Source organism: Ambystoma mexicanum, chromosome 6p (genome assembly GCF_040938575.1).
Source record: "Ambystoma mexicanum isolate Mex_15411 chromosome 6p, UKY_AmexF1_1, whole genome shotgun sequence".
Classification (NCBI taxonomy): Eukaryota; Metazoa; Chordata; class Amphibia; order Caudata; family Ambystomatidae; genus Ambystoma; species Ambystoma mexicanum.
The window spans coordinates 1,347,244,751-1,347,271,874 of NC_090935.1; positions in this window are offsets into that span (position 1 = coordinate 1,347,244,751).

Sequence of the window (27,124 nt, forward strand, 5' to 3'; positions counted from 1 at the left end):
AGGTTGCCAGACAAATCCGATCTATGAAAGCCTCATCAAAACAGGTTCATCCCTGTTCCTCCAAAACCATTAAGGACCACATTGACACCCTTGCACCTGCCCCTGCAGACTTCTGCAACGTCTCCTTTGCCTCTGGTTCTTTCCCCTCCCCCTGAAACACTCAATTGTGCATCCTCTACTCAAGAAACCCTCAGCTGATCCCTCCTGTCCAGCTAACTATCGCCCCATTTCCATCACCCCCTTTCTGGGTAAGCTCCTCGAAAAGCTTGCAATCTCTCATCTCAACCTTCATTCTGACTCTGTCGGCTCACTCCATGACCACCAATCTGGCTTCAGAGCCTCCAGAAGTACGGAAACTGCTCTCCTGAACATCTGTGAAGATCTGCTCTCCAACCTTGACTCTAACATTCCCTCCGTCCTTATCCTACTTGATCTCTCCTCCGCTTTTGATACGGTCAACCACACCATCCTGCTCAATTGTCCCCGTGACAACCTTGGCATCACTGATCAGGCTCTGGCTTGGCTTACCTCCTTTCTCTCTGATCGACCTTCCCAGGTACAACTTGGGTCCTTCCTCTCCTCTATCTCCCTCTCTAACTGTGGTGTTCCTCAGGGGTCTAATCTCTCGCCCTGGCTTTTGAACCAATACTTGGCAACCCTTGCCTACTGCATCTCCATCTTCTGCTCCAACTTCCAATGCTATGCTGATGACACACAACTCATTTTCAGGCTTCCCCCTGTCACCTCCCCTTCCTCCCTCATCTCTGACTGTCTAATCACCATTCAAAATTGGTGTGCCGCCAACGATCTCTGTTTAAATGCTAATATAACTGAGATCCTCCTCATCGGCACACCCTCTCCTTCCTTCCCCCTTACTCTCTGGCCTGCCTCCCTCGGCCCTCCTCCTGCACCTACCAGTGAAGCAAAGAACCTCGGGGTCATCTTTGATTCCACACTATCCTTCTCCTCACACATCTCTGAAGTCTCAACAAAAATCTAACTTCTTACTACACCTGCTCAGAGGTACCTTTCCCTTCCTCTCCTTCCCACAGAAGCTCACTGTCTCCCAAGCTCTCATTCTCTCTAAGCTGGATTACTGAAACAGCCTCTTTCTAAAGCTACCTGCCTCCACCCTCCGCCCTCTACAGCTAATCCAGAACAGAACTGCAAGACTTGTCCTTGGCCTCAAGCCCCGGGATTGTATCTCTCCAGCACTGAAACCCCTCCATTGGCTCCCAGTGGATGCAAGGATTAAATGTAAAACCCTTTGCATTGTCCACAAGGCTTTCTGGGGCCTGGGTCCTAAATACCTTCAACTATCCCTCCTTAAATACCTCCCTTCTCGAACCCTTCACTCCTCTACTTCAAACTCCCTCAGGGTTAGCCGCTTTTCTAAGAAACGTGCAGGGGGCAGATCTTTGTCCTCGGCCGGAGCCTCCCTTTGGAACAGCCTCCCTGCCACCCTGAAACTGTAGGAAAACCATCAACGATTCCGTAAACTCCTTAAGACCTTCCTCTTTGCATCTGCCTTTGCCACTCTCCTCCCCTGTTGATCTGCCTTCTTTTCTCAGCACTGCCTCACCTGCCAACGGGGCCCCCTTGGCTCAGTTACCTGCCCTCCTGGACTTCCTCCGGCATTGCCTCCCGGCCACTCCTGCACCGGGGCCTGTTATCTGTACCCTCACAGGTCCCTCCCACTCCTCTCCTGCACTTAACAGATGTTACCCTATCTGACTTGCCCTGCACTGCACCCTTCACTGGCTGCACAAATCACTGCTCTTATCACTTTATTTATTTACTTATGTATCCACTAACTTATTATTTATCCTATGCCTGCACTTCTTTGCCCCCCCTCCCTTTTTCTGTTGCACTTCCCCCTTTCCCTTTCCCATGCACTTGCACGTTCTCAATGTCACTGGACCTAGTAAGATCGTGTGTTTTTATTTTCTCCCCTGCTCTCCCTCCCTTTGCCTGGTCGCGCTCTGAAACATCCGTGCATGGGCGTGATATAAATAAAATATCATATCATATATCATCTTTCTATCTCTTGCGATTTCGGTGGTCTTTCCATAGGGGTGGGTTTTTGTAGTGTATTCTATTTAGTTATTTTTGCATATGGTGTGTTTAATTAAAGTATATATATTTGTATAGAACCTTGATTGGACATTCCTTTATTTTGGACTGTTGTGCTATTGCTGTTTGGTTTGCTACTGTTCACATTCATACCCTCAACCCACGTTACAACAAAAGGCAAAAGAGGTATATCTCTTACCTCTGCCTGAGTCACCTTTATGATTGGAAGCACTCTTGCTTTAAGTATGAGAGTGAAGTAGGTGGCCACTACTCACCTTTACCCCTGCAGGCAGGAAGTCATTTCATCACAGTATGCCAAATGAACCATCCTGATTGTTCAGCAAGAGCTGCTGTGAAGTCCAGCTCATGTACTTGCTCTCCATAGCACAGAGACCTGAGATCTATTTCACGGTAACTGCCTTAGAAAAGCACATTTATGTTACAGATACAGAGATTTTACAACGGACATTGATTTCCAAATTGTTTTAATATTTTTACATCATATTAATTGTGGTTAGAGGCATTTTGGAAACTTGGACAAGTGGCCGCAGCCCAAATTCAGATTTTCTCAAAAGTGGTTAGCTTTCTAATTCTGCACTTTTTCCTACCCTTTTTCACGAAACATGCATCAAGCAAGGTAGCTAGGCAAGCACACCCATTCCCATGTTACCCTGACGAAAATGTGAAGGAAATGGCACATTTGGTGGCATAATATCCTTGAAAAATTATATTAATAGCAGTACATATTAAAGGCCGTCTTGCAAAACACACATCTATTATGCTAATACTTCGGGGTATACCAATCGAGTATTGCCACTCCCCCATGCAAATGAGAGGGTATCCTTCCCCAAGGAAATGAAAAAGGGAGGCAGCCTGCATTTTATAGCCCAGTTTTCTCACTACATTGGCTAAATACATTGGCCCTCATTACAACACTGGCGGTAACCCATGGCGCTATTAGCACCATGGTTGCTGCCGGTGTTGTAACAAGTCCGCCAATGTTCAATGGGGAATTACCACCCCATTCCAAGGTTAGTGGGGCGGTAATTCCCCATTGAACATTGGCCCTTCCCCATTCCCATTTTTGCCCCATAGGGCTCAATGGGACTGGGGAAGGCGGTAATTACCTCGAAGGTCCCTTTGCGGGTCCCTACTTTAACGGCTGGTCCAGACCAGCCGCTCAGGTCGGGTCCCGCAAAGGTACCTCGTAATTAGGCGCTAAGGGGTTAACGGCGCAGCAGCCTTTTACGGCGCCGTTAACCCCTTAGCGCCAGGGTCGTAATGACCCCCATTGTCTTTTTTAGAAAACACCACAGCTCAAAAATCAGCTTAAGAGGTGGGGCTATTGTGCAGGTTATGAGCTATGTCTATTTGGGGGTCTGAATGGCAGCCAATGGTGCACGGAAAGACCAGGTGAATTGGGCAGGTTTAAAGTTGACTAGGCACTGTGGGGCTGTATCCAGATTCATTCAGGCCAATGGGGGGGCTCGGTAAGTGGTATCTTGCAGGTCTACAAGAGTCCGGCTAGGCAGGCCGCACTCTATGGAGCTGAACTGTGGGGTTTTCGTAATCCAGGTACGCTCCAGGTTGTGGAACAGAAATTCCTTAAAACAGCCCTAGGCCTGCCTGTAAACGCGCCTAATGCTCTGTTTTTTTGGGAGTTGGGCCTGCAGATTATTGGCTTCATATGTCAAATGAATTGGCTACAAGGGCAACATGCGCCAGCTAGAGTTCTTTATAGACTTCAAAGACACAAACAAATCACACAAGCCCTCCTAACACTCCACTGGCTTCCTAACAAACAGAAGATTCCCTTTAAAACTCTAAGGTTTACCCACTGCACCTTCCCGCGGTAGGGGTACAGAATCCACTGCAAGGAAATTCACTACAGACAAGTGAGAATGCTTTGGCGGCTAAGCTTCAACAGAAGTAAATCAACTGAGAGGATGTTCCTTCTCCTTACTCTCGGCCAAATCCTGGAAGGTGTTGGCCAGACAGCTGCACACAGAGGAAAACGAACTGATGTTGGGAAATTCCCTAAAAACCTGCCTCTTCAACTAACATGTGTACAGCACAAAATTATCATCCAACAGATGCAAACCCTTGGTACCATCCATCAGGCAGGACCTCCTCTGTCTACAATGACACTAATATGCCATGCACATACACACATACTCATCACCCAAGGACTATGAGCAATCGAAACTATCAGGTCGTTCTCCCTGGGACCTCTAAACAGAATTGGACTAACATTCTTGCCAACATACAATGGGCCACCACGTAAGGTGGCAGCCAAGAAGTAGAGAAAATTTGACTAAATTGTGTTGGTCACCCCTTGCTCTTTAAATCAAACCAGAACAGCAAGAACTATTGGTCAAAGAGATAATAAACAACCACTCCAACTAGACCGTAACAGTTTCAAACGAAAAGACGCCATCTCACTTAGCCACCCATTTATCTGACTCTCATCCTCATGCCTTTGCACCTTGCACAAGTTCCACAAGCAACCCTTGCACACAGTAACACATGCCTACAAACACACCACATTAACTGAGCAACACCACTGCCGCTCTCTTCTCGAGCACTTTCACACCACCCCATGCCAGGGGGTCACCAGGTCCTCGCAGATCTCATTCCAATTGAACGACCTTGGAATTTCCTTTCTGGAGAAAACAAACACTCAGGGCTCATTAGGCCCTGGCGCTAAGTGTTTAACGGCGCCGTAAAAGACTGCGGCTCCGTTAAACACTTAGCACCTTACTACGAGGTCCCTTTGCGGGACCCGACCTGAACCTGAACCTAAAGTAGGGACCTGCAAAGGGACCTTGGTGCTAAGTACGGTACCGCAATTTGCGTTACCGTACTTAGCGCCTTCCCCATTACCATATTGCCCTATGGGGCGAAAATGGGAATGGGGAAGGGCCATGGTTCAATGGGGAATTACCGCCCCGCCAACCTTGGAATGGGGTGGTAATTCCCCATTGAACCATGGCGGACCCGTTACAACACCGGCACCAACCATGGTGCTAATAGCGCCATGGTTTAGCGCCGGTGTTGTAATGAGGGCCTCAATGTTTTCCTTTGCACTTCCCATCTAGAATCACACTAACCCTCAAAACCCAGGTACTTCAAGCATGAAAGCATCAACACCACATGATTCAGTGTCTGCCTCTCCCTCTATTCCATTACCCACCTAGATTTTTCTGGCAGGGCTGTGTGCAGCAAGGCAGACAAGATGTTAACAGTGCACCATACAAGACGACTTTTAATTTCTCCAGGCATCTCCATGGAGAGGTCACCAAGAAATAGGTCCATGAGAGAATCAAGTAAGAATCTTCAACCTCCACCGAGGCCCTGCCAGGATTTAGTCAATCATTGCAGCACTTATCATTATCGGAGCTTGCTCCAGTTTATATAACTCCATCTGACACAATAAGTTTTTCCTCATTAACCAAGCGGTACCTTGACCTTATTGGAGGAATGTCTGTTAAGCATGGCATCTATCAGTCAGCCTAAGAGAAATCAGGAAGTACAAGGAGGCTCACAGTCTCCCCTTCCATTAGCTTCTTCAAAACTAAAACACTGACACAACAGGTCGGGAGGATAGCTCAGGGACAATGCACTTGTCTTGGAAGAAAAACGATGCAGAGCAACACAGGTTCGATACCCGGGTCTGCGGGTTATAAAAAAACCAATTATAGTTATAGGCCAACGGTTGTCCATTTTAGATAATTTACCTAATGTGGGAGCATATTTGAATTACGAAGGTTGCCTTAGAGTCAGCCATGTGTATACAAGTAGCAAACTCTCCCATCAGAGGTACATATATTGCGTTACCACACCAGACTATTTAATTGCATATGTCTATACATCAATAAATGAGAGGGCAATGAAGGTCAATATACATGAATTATAAACAGGTAGTGCACTGTAAGAAATATGAAATTTGAGGACACAGACAAAAGCAATGATCTGCCAAAGATATCAGAAACCTTACAGGTAAGGTGCGGGGGGCAGTAAACCAGCATCTAATGACATGAAGCATTGGAGGAGAGCATCAAATGCATGGAAAAATATTCTCATAGGAATAACATCCATGTTTTTGACATCCCAGAGAAAGCAAAAGGTGAGCGGGTAAGTGGCACGGCACAAGTGGTCTGCGGTGGTCCGCGGGGGACACAGTGACTCAGGGAAATAAGCCTTGCAATCATTTATTTTCTATTCTTTGAGTAAATTAGAAGATTGCTCTTGTTAATAACACACAGTGGGTTAACTAAGGATTCTTTCAAACTGTACGGCCAAGGTAACTACACCGAAACGCTTGAGCGATACTCAAAAGTAGATCTAAGTTTTAGTACAAGTAAGTATAAGGAAAGCTAATCAGACCTGCTGCCGGCAAGCTGCAACGGGTTTTCCCAATTATTAACTTTTTGGATTAACTGTCTGTAGCTTAATGTCTACAAAATCAGCATATTTCCTTTGCAGTCAAGCTACGCTCTCCAGCTTGGGTAGAGAGAAGCCAAGTCATCAGCAAGGTGGGCATCTGCAAGTGACACCTGAGGGTATAGCTAGCGATCCAGAACATGACCAGCAAGCAATCCCCTTGATTGTGGAGCCTCAGTTCGAGGCAGAACATTTTGAGAAATCTACAACTCCTGCTAGACCCTTTGCTGTACCACGGCTGTTAGTGAATATGTGAAAGACTCAGTGGGAACGCCTACCATGAGAAACCAATTGCTAAATCCCTTAAGAATGGGTCGTTCCGAGAAGGATATTGTTTGTGAATTGAGGACCAATCTAGGTGTTGTGGAGAACTCTGTGCACCGCTGTTGACTTAAAAAGTAAAAGAGAATAGTAAACACCTAGAATCTGTCACAACTAAACCGATTGTTGGTCAGAAAATCACCAATTTATTTCCAAAGACAAATATGTGTACATAAATTAGGCCTGAGAGGTCAAACCACACTCTGATAATGGCAAAAGCCTTGAATATGAATGGTTCTAGCCTCCTGGAAGTTAGGGGTGTGATGGGGTGCCTTGGAACAGATCTGGAGAGAACACACATGCAAGGAAAGGGTTTCCTGCAGAACTCCATTACTCCTATTCATGGAGTAGCTCTAGACGGCACACCAACCTTGCTTGCAGAGTTGCTGTCTATGAGCCATTTGTCTCCAGGTCCAAGTAATAACAATTCTAACAGGAGGCAGCGTGCCCCGATGCACCCTACTCTAAGAGAGGCTGATGATAAGATCCAGTGACCATCTTCTTCCATCTCGGCCATTCCGTCCTTACTGCTTTTGTGGAACTATTTGACAATGTCAGGGATGAGGTGAGAGCTCATAGTCTGATATTAAGTGATATCATGGCAAATCCACAACTCAAAAACCTCTCTGGGGACCTCGTTAAACAATCAAATAAATCAAATAGCTTCTAGATCTTTATATCATGACTGTGTAAAAGATTGCTGGTAAACCTTCAGTAGGAGCCTAGAAAACAATTAACATGTGCGACAGATGGCCTGGGTGAAGCACAAAGTCTTGATCCTATTTCAAGGGTTTTTATTAAAATAATCCCGGAAATATGAACGGTTCTTGGAATAAGGATTAGAAAGAAAGACAATGAGAACAAAAAGATGCTCTGACTGGAAAAAAGGGTATGGGAAGTGGTGCTAGGGCCGTCCCTCTCCCTCTCAACTCCACGTGGAATTCCTCCTCCCTGGCCCAGACGTCCTTATCAGGGAGGTTAGTGCTTATGCTCGGTAACCCCTACTGTCTCAAGCTGATCTAAAACACAGGTGGATTCCCTAAGTGCAGGCTAACTGTCTCCCTCAGTGATCTTCTACCAAAGACTACACTAGCGATGGTTAGTACTAGAGGGTGGGGTCTGTGTGCCTCCTGATCTTATCGCCCTCCCTTCTATTCACTACTCTCGCCCTCCCTCTTACTCAACTCTGCCTGCTTTCTTTTAACAACTCCTCTTTACATTATCCAGGCTAAGACACTTCCAGCTCTACTCCTATCACAATTACTAATGAAACCTAGGTATATGGTGCCCTGCACGCCCTTCTGATATACAAGCAGCCCCAGGGATATCGTGCCCTGCTCACACTTCCACTATTCAAGTAACCCATGGATATGGTGCACTGCTCCACCTTCCACTATTCAAGTAACCCAGGGATATAGTGCACTGTTCACACTTCCACTATTCAATTAACCCAGGGATATGGTGCACTGCTCAACCTTCCACTATTCAAGTAACCCAGGGATATGGTGCACTGCTCACACTTCCACTATTCAAGTAACCCAGGGATATGGTGCACTGCTCACACTTCCACTATTCAAGTAACCCAGGGATATGGTGCACTGCTCACACTTCCACTATTCAAGAAACCCAGGGATATGGTGCACTGCTCAACCTTCCACTATTCAAGTAACCCAGGGATATGGTGCCCTGCTCTCTCCTTTTCCTCTACCAGAAACCCAGGGATATGGTGCCCTGCTCACATCTTTCACTATTCAAGTAACCTAGGATATGGTGCCCTGCTCACCTCTTCTCCTCTACCAGAAACCCCGCCCTTCACAATTCCCACTCTCAGCAATCGCAGCCCCTCCCCAGTCCCTAATACAATGTATTCCTTGCGCCCCATTTCTTCACCTTTCCCACTAGCCTCACTCTCTGATAACACTTGCTCCCTCTCACACTAACAACTATCTCCCACACTATGTTCAGTGTTTCCTTCTCACTCCCAGCTCCTAATCTCCCTCTCCCCACTTCATGCACTGCAAAACACTACAGTAAACACCACTGATACCACCCTCTCTCAAATACCTCACCTTTTCAAAATCTGCCTCTTCAACACTCTGCTCTGCTGTTCTTCCCTCCACCTTGTCTCTTGGTCTTTCTCCAACTCCACCAGCAACCTCACCCATACAACCCACACTCTGCCTCTGCCTGCTTTTATAGTGCAGAACTCTGTATGCTGGGACAGTCTCAACTCCCCCATGCCCCTCCTCCCATTGGTTGAACTACTCAGCTGATTTCCCCAGTATGGCTGGTGCGATCTACACACTCTCATAAGCCCCTCCCCTTTTTCCAGAACGGTTTTACAAGCAGTTTGAAGTTTGTCTGAGATGCTGGTGGCTGAAAGTTCGTTTTTTCTGCATGAAGGTTAAGTAGACTGCTTATCTGATGTATTTGATGTGGTTTGTTGGTATTGCCAATTCACAGTATGATGGAATTGCTGCAATTCGTGCCTTTAGGATGTATACTCCCGTCCATGTTTTCCTGGCTGCTTGCTGTTGCATTTTGGGTGATGCAGTTCTGAAACGACAAACGGAGCACTGTGGCGAGCGACATTGAGAGCATATGAGTGGCATCAGTGTTGTCATTATTGGCAGAAGGGGGGGATTTTTCGGGGACCGGTGACCCCACAACTCCCACTTCGCATACCTGAGTCAGGGCTTGTTTTGAGTTTAATTCTAGAAAGCTTCCTGCTTAATGCTTTAAAGGGTCACCCCCACACCCCTTTGACAGGGTCAAGACCCTGACCCTGTCACACATGTTACTGAAAGAACTTAGAACCAATTCATCAATTTGCTTTTTTTGACATATTTTGAATGGTTGATTTGTGGCTAAAACAGAAAATTGATCAAATTAAACACACATGTACAGCCAACATAAAGTATATACAGAAAATATGTTGGCGAGAAAGTTTAAAAACAAACAATATTGCACAAGAATGGGGCATGTTCTGCTGTGAATTACTGCCAGTATAAGTAACTGGTTATGAGCGCGCGAAGATTAAAAACAGCACATGCATAATTCATATTTTAACTTATTCAAAACAAACTATAATTCTAGAAGCACATGTATTCAGCCGACACATGTTTCGGACTAAGTTCTTCTTCAGGGCTCTTTTTTTCATGTGCACTCCGAAGCCTCTAATAGGTAGTCATAAAAATCCAAATGCCTCCATACCATAGGAACAGACAACGTTCATAAAGTGTGACAAAAGAAACCACAAGAAGAGGAAGAGAGAGGGGGAGATAAACAATGAAAATTGTTATATGATTGTAACCTTGGTTTAACCTATACATGTATTTACAAGGATAGCTATTCAGTTATCCTAAACAAACATTTCTTAATGTATTTTGGCAAGTATATCTTTACTTCCCATTGTCTTTGATATATGATATATTCAATCTAAAGTCGTGGGAATTATTCAATGCAGGAGGCAGGCTTTAGTGTGTTAGTACATCACCATGGGATGTGATTTATCTGGGTGACCTGAAGTTTTAGCAGGGAAAGGGTTAGCACTCACACATTTAAATTAAAGAAAATCCCATGCTTCCCTAGTGCAAATCCCATAACGGCGATAGCCTGTTAATAACAGTGGGCCATGGACACAATGTCACACCCCCAGAGTGAGAAATAAGTGTTAACTGTGTTATGCAATGGCCGTGGATGGCCTTTTTATACCTCTCTACACCTTGATTTCTTGAGTCCTGTGAAACCGGAAAATGCCAAGTATGCGTTTAAATACCAGTGGTAACGATGAGCAAAGGCAAATGACAGACTAAATGTACAAGATACATGCTGCTTACAGTCACTTACTCTGTTGGGAGTGGCAATAGTGTGATCAAATCGATACATCGATACGCGCACGCTGCCAGCATGCAATGAGAGGACAGACCAGCCTGGAGGATGCCTCGGATCTGAAGAGAAATGCGATGATATCGTTAATGCATCACATTGTGGTGCTAAAACCATACATGTTGGGATCCAAATAAGTGGCAAGGCCCTTACCAATGTTGCTTGGTGTAGCCGCTCGTAATGACGCTGCAGTACATTTTCAAATGTAGCAACGAAAACCTAAAGTCAAGACAGTGCTGTAGTCTGAGTAACTTGCCACTGCTGAGAACTGGGGAGATTCTATGTCAAGACCGAAGGGTCGGATTATGCTTTCTCTCTTTACTTAAAACTCGAGTAGCATTGAAAACAATTACAAACCATATAAAAAATAGTATACACATTAAAAACCACACTTCCCATGGTAATAGACTTTTTGTGTGTAGTCCATTTTTGATATGTCCAACAAAACACGTGATCTTATTTAACCAATTCTGTCATCCAATAGTCCAATATCTGTCCTTCCTCTTTCTTTGCCGCTTGTGCAGCCAGTTAAGTGTTTTGTTTTTTACAACTTTTCAATATTCTAAATGTATGAGAGGTGATTACATTATATACGCATGTTAGGCAGAATCATATGCAGTACCGTTGGGAACACCACATACAATTAAGACTACAAGTGTAAGTACAATTTCACCTTTGGTACAAGCCTGTACTACACAGTAAAGTGGTAGCCATGGCTGAGCAGCCAGACTTATCTCAAGAGTAAAGTGAGCAGTATCAGAAGTTACACAAAGGACAACAATTACTATGATTCAAGGAAACACTGATTCAAGGTTCTGAGTAAAATAATATACATTTATTTACACCATCAGTTATAAAACAGTTCACTATTATGAAGCAGCAGAAAATCACAATCTTAATACACCACAATGACCCCCAATCAAAGGAAAAGTTATTCAAAAGAGAAGAGCAGGACAAGCCTTTGGAGAGGTGAGAGATTTCAAACACTTTCACCACGGTCGGACGGAACGAACAACCAGATTTGCACAGTACCTTAAATGAAGACGAATGCTGTAGCTGAGGCGGTTGTTCCTGGCAGTTCCTGCAGGCTCACGGTTCCTGAAGTGACTGTCATGGTGACAAGAAGGAGGAAGACTGGAGGGTCGTGCACTGCCCAGGGAAGAAGCCAGCAGTAGAGCAAAGCATCAAATAAAAGGTGCGCTCCTTAAAAGCACAAATGGACTCTCTCTCACTGGCTATCCGGTTTCCTGTAGCACAGCAAATTCCACCACACTGAAGAGGAGGTCCAGGGGCTTTGTGAGCTGGTTGTTCCCACCGGATCGCCTCTGTCGTCGAAGTTTCAGGTGATTCAGACCTGCAGCAGGGCTTCACTGGGCGTCCAGTAGTTGCAGCAGTCGTCTTCTTTAAGCTTCTCGTTGGCTCTCTCGATCCAGTGGCGACTCTGCCTTCCAAGTCCCAGAGACCTGCTTTTAAGCAGTTTTCCCCCATTCACACAGCCTGGCTGTCAATCACACAGCAGGGTGGTTGTCCTGGCAGGACAGTCACCTAGCCAATAAAACTCGATGGAGACCCTGTGCAGGGGGCCTCAAATCCCTCCCTCACATCCTGTCCACCCAGACACTCAGGCGCCTAAGGAGGGCTTCTGTGCAGAAGCCCGCCAAAGGACAGCGAACAAAGGAACCAAACCTGGTTTAGCATGCAGAGTAAAACACGAGAAATACCTTTACAAAAAGAAATGGCGAATAAACCCAATCAGAGCCAAATAAAAATAAAAGGGGTCCAGCAGGTTAGAGTTTGAGGCTACCACCATAGCCTCTAACATTAATGAGGCTATTTTCATAGCCCGCGGTAAATAGAAATGGTAATGGTGATACCACTGCCACCAGCAAAATCTTAGAGAAAGGCGAATGAAATAATGTTGCATGAGAATCAGACAAAAAGGGATAACTATTAACCCTTCCAGTACTCTATTGGAAGATAGGTTGTACTGGGTCTGTACATTTAAAAGGCATAGTAAAGTCAATGGCAACTTTACATGTTCTGGGAGACAGTAGTCAGTCCCAGAAAATGGATTTTAAAGTGGGAAGTCTAAAAAGACAACCCTGTGTCACTGCACTAAAGGTGCTGTGTGACACACAGTAAAAAGGTGATGCCTATGGAGTGGGTGAGACTCCATAGTCCATGAGCACAGCACACAAAAATGTACAACACATAGCAAAAACACATGTAAGATTGGGAAAAAAGGCTCAGACTCTTACCAGGTGAAAAAATTAAACCCTAGAAATCCAGCAAAGCTGGACTCAATAGGTAAGGGAAATTAGCCATTCTGGAGAATTCTCCCTAACAACGCATAGATAACTTAGAAAATGCTAGGCAGCTCGAGCGCTGTGAGTAGAGTGTGGCAGAGCTTATCCGAAGGCCGCAGGGAAAGTGTACACACTTTAAAAACATTTTCAACGGGGCTGTCCGCTCCAGCGAGCGCAACGTCTCCTTTCTCTGAAAGGGGGCACTGCGGTCACGGAAGTGATTCTGAGCGCGACAGGACCAATTAAGGATCTGGCGCTTAGTGATCACAATCCGGACCATTTGGTGGAGCGTGTACATCGCTCAGCGCATAGAGTTTAGAATAGATATTATAATAGAATTATAGCAGGCACAGAGCTCGCGCGACAATGCACCGGAGTGAGACCTGCACACAAGCTGACAAGAACAATCAGAAGCTTGCATCAGAGTGCCACCTGGGGGCCAATAAAGAAACAGACAGGGAAGAAAGTCGGTGGAGGTTTTCATCACCTAATATCAAGCAAGAAAGGCAGCAGCTTCTAAAGAGAAAGTGCTGTGCACAAAAACGGGCACAGACCCAAGATAAACTGAAAAATAAAGTAGCCCAGGCCCATATAAGCTGCAGATTTCAGACAGGTACAGGCCAAAGAACCATGCAAAGACCCACTAGCATTACAAAAATGCAAAGCTCCAGCGAGAAATAAGAGGAACCCCATACTAGCAGGGAATGGACAGCGTCCCACAGGGGCCAAGCAGTACAGTGTGTACTGGGCACAGGTCTTGTGGCACTATCCCAATGTAGGAGCCTGGTGGAGCACCTCTTTACTTTCTCCCAAGGGTTGGAGACCATGAGGGGAGAAGCCCCGGAGAGACACCAAGCAGTGCAAGGGGGAAGAAAGAAAGCCTGAAAGGACTGCAGCTGCCAAATCCCCCAGGCATGCCACGCAAGAAGAGAGGTGGTGAGAAAAGAGTGCAGTCATGGGTGAGAAGAGGCAAAGGATACATGGATGATGAGTCCTATTCACAGGATGTGGAGGAGGAAGAGTGGGACGAGACGTCCGAGGACAGCTCAGAAGAGCATAACATATCATCGCAAGCCCTCCTAACAAGCATAAGACTACCAGGAAAAGGAAAAAACAAAGGGAGGAGGAAGAGATGGGTGAGGTATTCGTCCCAGACTCTCTTTTCCACCCCAGGTCGGCGGAGTGGGAGCCCCTGCCAAGATTGCCAATTATATAAAGAAGAACATTCGTGACACCCTGTCAAAAGAGCTCAGGAGCAAGTTACGGGGCTGAATGCTCCAGTCCACAAGTGCCGGAGGGCATAGCGGAAACGCCAGAAATTGACGAAAAGATGCTATCCTTCATGGATCGCTATGGCAGGGACATAAAGAAAGAGATAGATCCTGGAGATCATGCCAGGATAAACTCCTTGATGTCCTAGGCCCAATAACAAAAATCTGGCAGATGGCGGAAGAGGCAAGAGAGCCGGAACAAAAATTAGACCTGGAAATACTAGCGGGATGACCGCAGAGAGCAATATGCCTTCTCAGCAATGCTAACAACGCCCTGAGTGCTTCACTGAGAAGAAGCACGTACTTTTTAGCATCAAGGACTGCTGGCTACTTACTGGCTTCTTACCTGCTTACCTGCTGCATCCCGAGCGCTCCTGAGAGCGAGCCTGCATCGGACCGCTCTTCGCTTCCTGGAGGAGGCGGAGCTACGGACGATCACGTGATCTCACACGTGACCTTGCAAACTCCATTTACAGCCGGCAGAACCACCCTTGCGGCGTAAGCCCTGGTGGCAGAAGCCCTGGTGGCAGAAGCCCTGGTGGCAGAAGGGCTGGTGCTGTTAGGCTGTTCGGCGTGGACGGCTGCCGGATAAACGAAATATCGTGTTTTCATCCTATTTCATTTTTTGCTTTCACACCGCTCACCTTTAAAAAGGTTTTGCCTGCGCGATTTTCGGCAACGAATCCAGTTTGCACTAATACGCTCCCGGGAGCCCTCGAGCTACCGCTACTTAATCCTAGCATCGATGACGTTAACACCAGAAGGGCCCCAGACTCGGAAGAAAACGCTTCAACACCGACGAATGCTCAACCCTTGGACTGCGATGAAGGCAGTACCCGGATCAAAGGTAAGCAAACCTGCTGCCCGAGCTCTGCTCGCATCGCTTACCCTACCTACAGTCTTACCTACAGCCCTACCAAACGATCTCTCAGATCACTCAGAGCAGCCCCATGTCCTCCATCATCCTAATTTATTTGTTGAAGCCCTGAGCCACGACCATCCAATTGAAGCGCCTACACTTATCCGCTTCTGTTCTAATGACTACACACCGCCTACAACATCAGCGACAGCTTTGGAAGCACACTCACTTGTAGATCAAAATCACCAGGGAACTCATGAGGGATCTGTTCCATTTTTGAGCCAGGAGTTGCTAGACACCTCCAATGACGATGTCCCTGAACCTCAAGCGATCACAGTCCCTTTCCCAATCTCTGTCAATCCTCTGCTGACTCTTAAATTATGTAACAATGTTGAAGAAGACCCGGTAGTGCAGACCGTCAGCTCGCTAGCTGCTCCGTCAATGTGCCCCCTGTTGAGTCCTACTACGGCCGCTGCTTCTCTGGACATAATACATGATATCACGATCCACCCAGGCCCTTCAGTGCCTGACGCTCAGGCACCCCAACCTAGTCAACCATTCCAATCTTTGTGCCATATTAACCACGCTGCCTCTTCCTTTCCGGTACGCGACGACGAACTGTTAAACCTACCAAATGACGAAGATTTGGAGTGTGCCTTTAACTGCGCACAAATAGTACCTTCCCTACAGCAGAAATCATCTTCAGAGGTTCCTCAAAAAAATTTATTACCAAACCTGCATTCTTTAGAAACTACGTCCTGTCACTTATCCTCTACTCCTTTTGTCCTGGCAGCAATGACCGCGTAGAGGCCAACAGAACACAATCATGTGGGCCCTCAAAGCGAACAAACCACCCAAAAAATTCACGGCTCATCAATGCGCCTAAGAGGACGACCAGCAATAGAGTGTGCCAATAATCCCGCCCCAAATTACACACCTGAGCGCTCGGTCCACGGTAACCGTAGCAGCTACGCGTGTCAAGCGCCAGAGGAATCAGCAACTATAAGAGCCTTGAGCCGTCACTCCACAAAATTGCCCGAGACATCAGCTTTAAATAAGCAATCTGATCTGGACTCCAGTTCTTTTGCAAGGGCTAGACGCCTACAAAGAATTGCAGAGCTAAAATCAAATCTTCAGAATCTCCCAAAAGCACAAGATCATCTTTTGGCCCAAGCAAGCTCCTCATTTTCTTTAAACAAGTCCCCTCTTGGAGAATTTCCGCCGTCCAATCTGCCACGCACCTTGTCGCCCATCAAATCTAAGTTTCACTTGGACTGCTCAATCCCATCTTCAAATGAACAAGACACAATATCTGCTAATTTTTTCCAGGCAAATGCTTCAACTGATGTTATCACGCAAATTCACAATAATGTTCTCGCGGCATCTGCAGTCGCACTGGCACCCTTTTCTAAACTTTACGAAGCTCTACAAACTCAAATATCTGAACAAGGAGCAATAATGCAGACTCTGGCTCAGAAAATAGACAAAATTGATCTCTTTACAGACTTTCTTCAAAAACAAATTGAAAAAAATGCTGACCAGTCAATTAGATGGCAAGAACGTTTAGGCGATTTGGCCGCAAGACACCACTGCCAAAACGATACACTAACAGAAGGTCTGCTAGATGCTGTGAAATGGATGAGGAAAAATGTTAATCCTAATAATCAAATACATGCGGCGCCATCCACCACAAAAAGCAATTCAGCAGTTCCAAACAGAAATGAGGCATATCTTGCAACATCCAATGTTCGCTCCTTTTCAAACCCTGAAACTAGTGTTCCAGCTCCTATTCATGGGATCCAACCTGATTCTGTGCTCCCCTGTGACTCTTTAAGACACACAGAAACTGCTGTCCCTTCAGAAAATGGTGCCCCCCTTTTGTCTGAGAATGCCGCGGAAGCACTTGGTCAAACAACTACGCAACCGACCACTTTCAATATATTTCGTGGCCCAGTCAAAACTTTTGCAATATCTAAAACGACCAAGAAGGGCCCTAACGTTGTCCAAAATAAACTTCCCGACACTGGCCACAATCCACTGCCACAAAAAAGCATACGTCAGAAAGTAAAAAAATTCATAAGAATTTTGACTACCCCAAAGAAAACTGGTCTGTTAGAGAGAACAACTGGACAATCACAAGCAAGCTTATTACAAACTCAACGGTCTCCCCAACCAAAAGGGCAGAACAAAGGTATATCTAAACAATCGGCAAAACGCCGACGCATAGACTCTGACATCCAAAATCTGTCTAGCTCGGCAGAAGTAGGCTCTATAGACCTATGTAATCTATCCACATATTCAATTGGAAGCGAAACACACAATGCGTCTTCCCATGAAGCCACTCCAACGAATGTGTTCGATAAACTCGCAGAAAAGTCAATCCCGCTGAATGAAAACTTGCCCAAACGACGCTCTTGTGAAGCTTCAACAAACAAAAACACAACCATCGCAAAGGTCTCACCTTCACCTGTCAACTCAAAACTAAACCCTAAGTTAACTCTGAATCAGAGGAAAACTGAAGTCCATCTTCGCACTAGAGCACATGGCGATACTATCTCAGAACTGGAAACAACATCATGGAAACTCCGACTTCAGAACATATATGCGGATGAACACGATTTAAATTTAAACAGAACAAATGTTCTAAAATTATTCGCCTGCGTCCCTCAACTTCGGACAATTACGACCGACGACATTAAAATCGTTGAGTATGCAACAGAAAAATCCACAGACCAAGTGCTGCTACATATAACTTCACGAGCTGTGAAAAACATTTTATTACAAGCAGTTGAAGAGCTGCTCGTCTTTGGTTTTGACATTTCCCTGGAACCTGATCTGATAAATCAAAAAGGAATCATGACCAGGAAGACAAATTCAAATAACTCCGAAAGCACGATCTGCCGGTCGTCCTTACGGAAATCTTTAGTATATCCACAAAAATCACGAAACGACTGGGACCGCTTAGTCGGAAGAGAAGGAGGCAGACCTGTAGCTAACAGAAGAACCGAACAACACCACTAACAATGAGTGACTAGGAAGAACCTTACACTGATGTCCTGGAACACCCGTGGCTTTATGCATCTGTTTAACAACTTTACAGAACCTTGCGATGATGTCTTCATAATCTGCCTCCAAGAAACATGGCTTCGTGAAGTGCCCACCCGAGATGGATACAGTATCTTTCTAAACCCGGCCAAAAAAAACCCCACAGGCCGTCCTTATTCAGGTCTACTAACCATGGTGAAAATTTATAACTGGATGACCCCCATTGTTGTAGTCAACCCGAATCCATTTGTGCAGTGCACGATTATACGAATTGACATGACGAACCTCAAGACTCACAGTCACCTACTTGTAATTAATTGTTACTGGAATCCAGCAATGATCCCCACCCTCGATTTCATCGATAAGGTAACAACTTTAATTGATGACGCCTTCATCAAGTATACCAATTTAGCAGTGATTGTTTGCGGTGACCTGAACTGCAGTTGGTTTCGATTCAATCCTCAAACAATGGAAAACAATCAGATATCGGAGTCTGAGGTCCCTGAACGAGGCCAATCTTGGTCTCGAGCCCTTGCATTACGAAATTGTCAGATGGTAAATGGCAATACTAAAGGTGACCAACCCTGCAAGACAACCTGGAAGAGACTACAATGTAGAAATACCTTAGACTACATCTGGGCCTCTCGAAATTTGTTCGAAAGGGTCGTGTCACTAGAGGTCGTTCAGAAGGCCGAAAGTGATCATGACATGCTTTGCCTATTACTAGATCTCGAAATCCATCCGCAGCCTGAGACTTATGATATACCGCTATCAATAAATGCTGCCGGAAATAGGCTTAAAACCAATGGCCCGCAAATCTTGAAACTAGCATTAAATCTTGCTGACTCAAATGGCGTTGAATACGTTCCTCTGCTCGCTGCATTCTTGCCAAAATATGTAAACTCAAGAATGTATGGCCATAGCCCAAAACATCTATTCAGTAACGAAATCGCCGCAGCAAAAAAAGAACTGAGGAAAGACTTACGCCTGATAAGAAAGTCCCAACATGATCAAAAAACCATACAAATGGACCTAAAAGATCGACGTCGGGCATACAGAAACTGGCTTAAATCTCACTCAATGAAAATCGAACAAGACCGATCTGAAACAATGCTCAAGTTAATAATCACTAAAAACACACGTGAAATATGGGCTCTATTAAATAGAGGAATTTCAAAAACAATCCCAAACATCTCAAACGAAATTTCGAGCGCAATTTGGGTCGACTACTTTACAAAGGTATATGAACAGCAGTGCCAAGACCCACAAGTTCCTTCGTTCACTTCCTCTGGAGCTTGGGACATAACTCCGTCCCAAGAAGAGTTAGTACTGGCCATTCAAAAACTAAAGAATTCAAGAGCAGCCGGCCCAGACCAAATCTCGAATATCACGTTAAAAAAACATAAGCATCATTGGGCCAAATTTATGGAAAATCTGTTTTTTCAAATTTCAACGTCAAGACAAATACCTGCTTCATGGTCAAAAGCTATAGTGGTACCAATCTACAAGAAGGGTAGTCGAGACGATCCTTCTAACTATCGGCCAATTGCCTTGCTGGACACGATGGGAAAAATATTCGGATCATTTCTCCGACTAAAGCTGACAGCATGGGCGGCCAAGAAAAATCAAACAGATTGCCGACAAACAGGTTTTGTCGAACAAGTAGGCGTTGATGCAAACCTAACTCTACTAACTATTCTAAAACTAGAAGCCCTAAAAGCGAAGAAAAAAATCTTTTTCGCATTTGTCGATCTTAGACAAGCATTCGATGCAATAAATCGAGACAAACTCTGGTCTAAACTACGAGGGTGGAACTGTCCAGTGTCAATTCTGGAGCCCCTTATAGCTTTGCATACTAACACCACAATACAAGTGAAAGTGAATTCACAAGGAGAACTAACGGAGCCAATCCCAACGTATAAAGGTGTCAAGCAAGGATGTTCACTTGCTGCTGAATTATTCAAACTATTCATTTCGGATCTACCGAATTGGCTGGATTCTGCGCACTGTTTCTCTCCAAAGATAAATGGAACTCCGATTAAATACCTTGTATATGCCGATGATATCGTGCTAATTGATCAAACGCAAATCGGCCTGCAACACCTATTGATCACCTTAAACGAATATCTAATAGCTAACGACTTACAACTAAACACAGGAAAAACGAAGATCATGTGTATTGGAAAAAGCGCATCAAGAAAAGACCAAAATTTCAAATGGGCTATTGGAAAAGAAAATCTAAGTAGCGTAACTTCGATTCGATACCTGGGCATCATGGTTAACAACTCTCTTTGCGAATCTGCATGGTCAACCGACCTGTTAGAAAGAGCAACGAAATTAGGTCTGCAAGGAGCGAAAATTAATAAAGACTTTGGAAAATTTTCAATAACGCCTTTAATTTCATTCTATCTGCAAAAGTTTATCCCCACCATAACCTTTGGTGGAGCGACTGGGTGGAATCTTGACCATTCCCTGTGGCAGCAACTTGAAGGGAGGTTTTGGAGACGAGCACTAGGACTTCCTAAATATATCTCAATGGCGGCTCTAAGATATGAACTGACCCAGAACTCAATTTATATGACAGTACTATGGCAATCCCTATCGCTTCTGAGGAAAATGATGCTTGGATCACAAATCCCAGCTTATGAAATTTTCGTAAATGAAAAAGAAAACTCACAGTCGAGCTTACTCCAAACATGGAAGTCAAAAATAAAAACCATTATGGATGCCGCCAATATATCTACTAACGAGCTGATTGAACGTCCACAGATCGCAAAAAAAAAACTTGAGTCCTGGGATTGGATATCATCCTACGAGCACCGAGCAACGCTTAAATCCACTTTTCCAGAAGCGAGGAGTATGCTGAAATTACATTCCTTACCGAAGTATCTCACAACTTGCCCCTCACGCCATCACAGGACCCAATTCCTGAAATTCAGATTGAACGCCCTGAATACCAGAGAATCATTATGGCAACGTCGATCCAAAACCATTTCTTCAAACAAATGCAGATTTTGCAACCTAGGTGAAGTGGAGTCACTAAAACACTTAATTACAGCTTGCCCTCAGCTTATCATTCCCCGAGAGCTTCACTTGCTCTCTTATAAACCCATCCTATATGATGCAGATGAATGGTGGGACACAGTATTGGCCGGGAGAAATATTAAGCTCACTTGTAATATAATCAACTTCCTAGATGCGATACTGCGCACAGACCAAACCTGAAGAAGCGAACCAAGACTTTATTCATGCGTGAGGATCGATGGATAATACATAAAGATTTAGTTCTGAAGGGAGCACTCTAACCAACTGTTTGAGTTAGCGCCATGTAACAAAAGTTTGATATTATTATTGAACTGCAGTTTTACAATAAAATAAAAAAAAAAAAAAACAACGCCCTGACAACGGAAAGACGGAGGTCCATCCTCGTCAAATAGATCCCAAAATGAGCGATCTTGCTACAGCAGAATTAACATCCAGCAGTAAAGGGAAACTGTTTGGAGATACGTTTATCAAGGAGATGGCGAAGTTTGCAAATACTTACGCTGCGATACACAATGCACAGGAGTCATTAAAAGTGATCTTCAGTCGTAAGGTTTTCCGAAGAGCTGGCAGAGGAAGGGGCTGCTCAGCTAGCCGTTTTTCCTCATGCCGGCCCAACTACAATACCAGGAGTGACTGGAGAAACCAGGAAGAGTGCAGACCCAACCCCTTCTTTCAATCGGGAGGACGAGAGGAAGGGGTTGGGGTAGAGGCTGGAGAGGAAATAGCAGAGGCCAACAGGCAAACACAGGTGAGACTGGTCACAACGTTACTCAATCAACCAGTAGATGCAGGGACCCCAACGATGGGGGAGAACAGCACAGTTCTTAGGATGGTGAAGAGAGTTATCAGGAGATTCATGGGTCAAACAGACAGTACAGGGTTTCCACATAGAATTCTGGCAAGTACAAGTAGAATACCTGAGGGCCATAAGGTTCAACAAAGAGGATGAAAAGTTATTGAGCAAGGAGATAGTAGAGGTGGAATGGAAAGGTGCCATTGCTCCAGTGTCCAACTCCTCGAATGGGTTTGTGAGCAATATGTTCTTGGTAAAGGGCAAAAGGAAGCAGAGACCAGTGATAACCTTGGGAAGTTTGAACGCATTCATAGTATATAGACATTTCAAGGTGGAATGTATCCATCTCCTGAGAGACGTGATGCAGAGGGAAGATTGGCTAGTCAGGATAGACCTCAAAGATGCCTACTTGACGGTCCGAATAGCAAAGGAACATCAGAGGTTCCTTCAATTCTGGTGGAGAGGTCAGAAGTGGGAATTCACATGCCTCCCATTTGGTCTAGCGTCAGTGCCTTGGGCCTTTATGAAGTTGATGCGGGCGGCAGTGAGTCACCTCAGAGAACAAGGCATCAGACTGATAGTATACCGAGATGATTTTTGTCTGATGGGTCAAGACAAGATGAGACTGGTACAACAATCAGAGATGATGATCCAACTATTGCAGGAGCTGGGTTTTCTCATAAACTGGGAGAAATCTGCAGTAGAGCCAGTTCAGGCAATGGAGTTCCTAGGTTTCGTGATAGACACAAGGACAGCCACGCTCAGCCTGCCAATAGACAAAGTGAATGTGATCAAGAAAGAGATCAGCTCAATAATAGCGAGAGAAGAGATATCGCTGAGATAGCTAACCAGAGTAGTAGAGAGACTAGCGTCATCCATTCAGGCAATCTTCCCAGGGTCACTACACTACAGAGCTCTGCAACGCGTGAAAATATAGCACGTGCGAAAAGGGTTATCATACGAACAGACAGTACCATTCTCCTCTGAGGTGAGGACAGAACTATGGTGGCAGTTCAGACACATGGAGGCATAGAATGGGAGAGCGATTTTTGGCTCATCCCCGGACCTCATTATAGAATCGGATGCCAGCCACTGGGGGGCCTGTTGCGGAGAAATGACAATTGGAGGCAGGTGGTCAGGGAAGGCACTAGAGCTCCACATCAATTGTATGGAGCTGATGCAGGGTCCTTTGCGTTAAGATGCTGGACCCAAGACAGAGTGAACTGTTGCGTATTACTAAAGATGGACAACGTCTCTGCAGTACACTTCATAAACAGGTTGGGCAGGATGAAGTCCAAGATGCTAGCAGAGCTAGCAAAAGATTTCTTGCACATGCGCCTAGAGAACAAAATCAGCATTACAGCAGAAGTATCTCCCTGGTCTGCAGAATTGGGTGGCAGATTGGAATTTGAGACACCTGAGAGATGCCAGCGATTGGCAACTAGACAGGACAGTATTTATGTCACTGATGGAAATGTGGGGTCAATGCAAAATTGATCTATTTGAATCCAGGCTGAACGCGCAACTGACTTGATTCTTCAGTTGGAGGCCAGATCCAGCAGTGCAGGCAACAGACGCATTCCTACAGGAGTGGGGACCGAACATGGAATCCGCTTTTCCCCCATTCGCAATAATTCCTAGAGCAGTAGGAGACAACAGGCAACACTAATAATAGTAACGCCAGATTGGAAGAGTCAGGTTTGGTTCCCGGTCCTTCTCAAATTGTCAATCAACAAACCACTGGTACTGCTACAGTTCAAGGAAATGATTCAGAATCCAGTGGGGGAAGAGTCACCCACAGGGTCGGACTGGGACAAGAAATAGGCCGGAACACTCAAAAAACAGTGGCCCACCCCTTACCTCAAAAAAGTGGCCCGCCCCTCGCCTCATGACCCTTGACCTCTGATGACATCACTAGAACTGATGTCATTTGACCCCACCCCAAAGTGACATCCCAGGAAGCGATGAAACATGACCTTTCACCCCTTGACAAAACAGGCAGTGGCATCAAATAGCATTGTCCCTAAGCACACTACGAAAAGAATATGGTTATGATTTCACTAATGTGGTATACATTTCATACAAGAATGGATCACCATATGTATAATTAATATCTGTGTGTATAGATCCATATTGTCAAATTACTGTGAATGCAAGCAGACGTCCAAGGCCAAATGATAATATGTTATTGCATAGCACTTACGCTTAAGCTCATTTTTATAGAACAAATATACATACAATATCACCCAACCTGTGTTGGTTATCGACCTAAGAAGGATGAAAGGCTGAGATGGCCTTGCTGGGATTCGAACCTGCAGATCACACACACATCGCAGCAGCGAGCGCTCAACCCACTGAGCTATCATATCGGCTATAGTAAAATGAGCAATTATTCTGTAATGGATACCATTAAACTGGTAATGAGATTTAACAGCAGACCAGTTAAGTTCATCTGCAGGTCTGGTGCAAAGTTGGCCGCATGTCAAGCCTGCATGCATCAACTGTCAGGCTCCAGAGGTTGGCAAAATTGGGAAAGCAGTGCACTCAAAGGACATCCCATACTCTGAGCACTTGATAACTCATACATGCAAACAAACATCCTGAACAGCATGCCAGGGAGATGGGAAAGATAGACACATTACAACAAAGCATTCATTGTGGCACAATGAAGTCAATGGCCACTTGATGTGCTATGGTCAAATGGCCAAATATTTTTACACTGTACAGAAGCTTTTAGGCATAAGGATTTTGTCACGTGACAGAGGACACCAAGATAGAATGTCTTGTGATGATCGTAACAGAGACAACGGCAGAAATAAAACATGCTATTACTCTAACTTGCAAAAGGCAAAATACATAGTCCGAAATGGATGCTTATTCTACTCTAAAATTGGTCGTTTATCACTAATCTCACTAATAGATATTTATCACTAATACAACAGACAGCCACTCCAGGGGGAACCATGCCCCTCGACTTTCCATGCTGCAGCAGCATATGAATGATGTATTCATCATAACTTATGATGCACACATCATGCATGCAAATCAGTCATCAAAGCAAGGTAACAACTGTTACCTTGCTTTGATGAATTCATGCCGTTGCAGGGTTTTTTTTTCTTCAAAAATGTAATTTTTTTCCCAAAATGTAATTTTTTTTCAATGTTTTCTTTTTCAACAAACCCGCCCAGGCATGGGCATTAACCGGCCCCCACTCCCCAGGGACGATTTCGGCCTGGCCAGGTTCCCCTGAACCAGCAAGGGGAATTGAGACTGATTGCATGGGCGATTTGTGTGACAGGAAAGCGCTAGAGGGAGAACTAAAACAGAGCACAGAACAGCAGAAGGGATCCAACCATGTTAATACTTTTTCATTGTGTTGGGATTCAACCCTGTTAATACTTACTAATTTGTTTTTGGGATCCAACCCAGTTATTTTTTATCGGGTACAATTTGATTGGGAACTGGAGTGCGCGCCTCGCCATCCTCTCACATCTGTAGACATATGGGGTGTATAAGAATTGATGAATTACTGTTATTAAGTCCGGTATCCACACAGGTCAGCAAAGACAATTTGCATTGAATGAGAAGTATGAATGAGTTCATGACTGAGTACGCCTAATCAAATAGGTTGAATGCAGTTTTGGCTATATGTATATTTTTTTAGTAGGTGTTTTGAATGAAGATGTTTGTATAACTGTGATATTACCATGTTTTTCATGAAATGTGTATTTTTGATTAATCCTGACTAGGAGTTCTTACAAATAGTTCTGTTCACCACCTTTGGTCTCAGTCCATCATTTTGTTTATATCTGTTGATTACCTGGGGGATCGAGAACGCATCCAGGTAAACTTAGTATAGTATATATTGCTAGAGTTTTAAGTAAAGCGAGAACGCATAATCGTTCGCCTCTGCGTCTTTAATATAATCTTGACTTTGTAGAACGTTAGTATGGAAAATCAGTATTATCCCACAAACAGGCTGATACTCTCCTGGTTCACTTAACCTGTTAAGTGTTCGCTATAGTATAGTGCCGCGATGCAGGAGAAAAACAGTGTCCCGCGGTATGATAGCCACGTTGGTTTAATTTCTGTTGCCTAGAAACATAAACTCTGATGCAGTGGACATTGAAGAAGGACTAACATCAGTTCCTGGAATTTCGCTATGAAGGGGATGAGCGCCATATTGCTGTGGGTTGAGATTTACTATTGGTAATCTCACGTTACTCCCTTTCGTGTAATGCTTAATTATAATGAGATGAAACCCATATAATCAATGTTATTTATATAGATCAATTTTGTGATATTACTTGACCGGATTGTAATCCACGCGTGTGGATGATCTGGTAGTAGTGTTACAAAGCTCCTAAATTATTAAATTGGTCAGAAGGCCCTTGTCATAGCTATCCACTGACCCTTAGGGGTGATTACAGTCGCATATTGATAATCTGTGAAAACCTGGGGCGGTTATTCCACTCCCACAGGAGACACCCGGGTGTTACGTTAATGGAGGGCACCTTATTATAATGGGGCTCTAATTACTCTATATTCATGTACTCTGCAATACTAGTGTATTTACCAAATCTTCAATTTCTATGAATAGTCAAAGGAGTCATGACATTGCCCTGCTGGGCTGCATTGACAATTCCCATGGCTTATTTGACAAAGCTTGTTAGACACAATTCATGTTAGTGGAAAACATCACCAATCTGTAACACTGAGCAACTATGCCTACTATTTCAAGGGTTGATAAACACATGTAGCTCATGATCTGTGTTCAGGCCTTCTTTAATGACCTGTGCTTCGAAAATCATTCTGCCTTCTTTTTGACTCATGGCTAGTAATCTGTCGTCACACCTGATATTGCATCTGAAGTGATGAATGCCAAAGAATCTGATGCAATTAGGATCTTAACCCCCGTGTTCTTGATTCCAATGGTTGGCGAGCGGATTTATTATATTACTAGTTCTGATAGCATATAGGTGTTCTCTTATTCAGAACCTCAATTCTCGTTTGGTGCTGCCAATATAATATCTCTTGCAAGCACAAACTATGCAGTGTGAAGGCATCATGAAGTATGACA